Raw genomic sequence first — 2966 nt, forward strand, 5'->3', positions numbered from 1 at the left:
TATTTTTCACAGGTTAAAACCGAAAACCGAACCGACAGCCCGGTTCGGTTCGATCCAGTTCAAGTTCGGTTTTTTTTTTTTTAATTTAAAAATAATTTAATAATGACGTTCTTTTTTAGGCATGTTCGATAGTTCATTCCTTTACCCTTTTTGCTCGCCTTTTAGATAAAAGTGTTCAAACAAATTGGTGTAGACTCAAGGGAATTAAGTCCATCTTGTCATCTACTTACAAAAATTACCATGGAAACTAGGATATTAGGAATTAAGGCCGTTGGAGCCTCTTAGATATATAAGAAAAAACAAATAAAAACAAAAAAAGAGCAAACCAATAACCACCCACATAATAAAAAGACCCAAAAAACAAAAACAAAAAAAAGTCGATCCCTCTTCTGTTCGAACTGGTGCTTGTAATCTCTGGCACAACTTCTGCATACATTTCAGATCACACAAACTGAGTCAATTTCTAAAAATCCAGATCAATATGAAAATGCCCAGATATACAGATCTACTAAGAGTCGAACTCATATTGAGTAGAAAGCAACAACACTGAGCAAAATGCAGAACAGTAAAAAGCAACTTATACTGAGCAAAATGCAGATCAATCCATTACTCCATTAGTAAAACAAAGAAATTAAGTTCATCAACAAATGCATAGGCATATCAGTCCATTAGTTGCACATAAAACATGCAACAACACATCAAGCCTTAGTAGAAAGCAAAAATAATACACTAGTAATAGCTATTGCTAAAAGTGTTCAACATCAAGCATATAGAAACAGGGATGTAGAAAAAGAAAAAACACACCTATATAGACTATGATTAGCTTCAAAGGTGATGATGAACTGAGAACCTCAAGAAGTCCAGGTCCATTGGGTTTTAGCTTGGACGACTCATCTGTAGCAAGGTTAACTACCAATCATCAAACATGAAAACAAGTGCATAAGTTACACAAGTACAACCAACTGATCATATAACCGGATAATAAGCATGCAAAAAGAATGTCATAATGATAGAGGATGACATTCGGTTATGATAATTTGTGTCATGAATCATGACATATCATTAAGTTGCTGAATCTGCAGTACTAATTGGTGATAGATAACATCTAGAATGAAAATACGATGACAAAATGAGAGATGTCAATTGGAGAGTAAATATTACCTTCAAGTTGGATTGTTTTAGAAAAGCCTCAGTGCGGTCTGAACTCAGAGTAGATATACTCTGCTGGGCATCAACACCTAAACATAAAACAAAAGTAAAATCTAGTTACTGACTTAATTCTCTTCTTGAAAAATGTAAACTGAAGATAGGAAAAGAAATCCAGTGACAACATATGTCTATCAGAGAGTACAAAGACATCTTTTATTTTGAAACTTCAACCAATTACAGAAATAATTGAATCTCACAATGCATTTTTATAAGTAAATCACAAACTATTAGGGTGTAATGGATTGAGACGATGGTGGGTCAACTTTGATTCACAAAATTGTACTATAGTAATCTTCCTACATCACTACATAACTGACCTTACCATCTAATCACCAGATTTATTAAAGACTTTGTATTAGTACATGCAAAAACGTGATTTGACTGAATACAAAATGAAGAGTGAGTTTCAACCTTGATATGGGTCTATGGCCCAGATTTGACAATTTTCAATCACCAGCCGCATCATTCCTGAATAGCAATTAACAAAAATATTACTTGAAAGTTAAAACCTGAAGACAACTAGAGTTGGAAGAATCAAATGCCAGAACAAAAACCCAGATAGTAAGAAAAAGTCACATATCGAAAAACCCAGATTGTTCCCCATCTCCTTCATAAACTTGGAGCCCCAGTCTTGGATCTTTACAACAGATCTAATCATAACTGGATCTGAAACTAAGAAGAATAAACGATGACGATGATAACTGAGCAAGATTAAAATAATATACAAACCGACGAAAACAAGAATGAAGAGAAGAGAAAAACCAGAGATAGACCTGGAGGGAAAGGAGAAGCTCCCGCTGGTATTGAGACCGGAGCTTCTGAACATCGGAGACCTATTGGGGAATGCCGTAGTCGAAATCGTTGGTGTTGTGTTTGGTGGAAGCACAATGAAATGAGAGAAGAAAGAAACGGCAGAGAAGAAAGAGAGGCGAGAAAGTGAGAAACTGAAGGTCTGAAACGCATATATAGTGGAACCCTAGGGTTACTTAAAAGTCAAAACGTCAAAACGTCAAAACGAAGTCGTTTTGACCAATTCGGTTTTTTTCGGTTCGGTTCGGTTTTTGGCTGCTGAAACCGAAAACCGAACCGAACTGTTTCGGTTCAGTTCGGTTTTTTTCATTTCGGTGCGGTTTTTTTCGGTTCGGTGTTTTTCGGCTTCGGTTCTGCTTTCGGCTCGGTTTTTTTCAGTTTTCGGTTTCGCTAACCCACCCCTATCTGAAAGGTCCTTGAGGTCTCAATTTCTATCTAATAGGTCCTCACCGTCTAATAAGTCTGTTAACTAGCTGACGTGGCACACAATTAGACGCCACGTCAGCGCCATGTAAGCGAGGTGGACGGTAAAATGTCCATTATGCCCCTATTCTTCCTTCTTTTTTTCTTTTTAATTTCTTTCTGTCTCTTTTCTTTGTTTTGTTTACACCCAAAGTCCACCGGCCACCACCGAACGGAGCCATGTGTTGAGCAAAATCCACCACCACTACCAAGCTTACCATCCAAAAAATCCTCGGATTTGCCCAAAACCCTAAGGTCTTTTTTCGGATATGGTGATTTGGGGTTGAGGATTTGGATTCAGATTACCCAAATCCAAATCAATCTGTTTGTTACCCAAACCCAGATTTAAATCAATTCGATTCGCACCAGTCGACGTTGGGGTACATGATTGGCGGAGTTGAAGATGTGGGTGGGCATTGCGGTTGTGATGTTGTCTTCGAAGGAGCCGCGATTCTCGACGCGGCCGGAGCCATACTCGAAGCTAT

General features: G+C 37.8%; 1 long non-coding RNA gene across 3 annotated transcripts; it reads right to left on the bottom strand.

Moving 5' to 3' along the window:
* Nucleotides 1-255: 255 nt before the first annotated feature.
* On the bottom strand, nucleotides 256-2150 carry LOC133715242 (uncharacterized). 3 transcript variants are annotated; one of them, XR_009848966.1, is made up of 5 exons: nucleotides 1983-2150; nucleotides 1621-1875; nucleotides 1162-1238; nucleotides 805-894; nucleotides 256-426 (listed from the first exon to the last, which is right to left on the bottom strand). It is a non-coding gene; the product is annotated as an uncharacterized LOC133715242 (long non-coding RNA). The 3 variants fall into 3 exon arrangements; XR_009848967.1 differs by having other exon boundaries at nucleotides 805-909; XR_009848968.1 differs by having other exon boundaries at nucleotides 1621-1881.
* Between the last annotated feature and the right edge of the window lie 816 nt (nucleotides 2151-2966).

The sequence above is a fragment of the Rosa rugosa genome, chromosome 6, assembly GCF_958449725.1.
Source record: "Rosa rugosa chromosome 6, drRosRugo1.1, whole genome shotgun sequence".
Taxonomy (NCBI): domain Eukaryota; kingdom Viridiplantae; phylum Streptophyta; class Magnoliopsida; order Rosales; family Rosaceae; genus Rosa; species Rosa rugosa.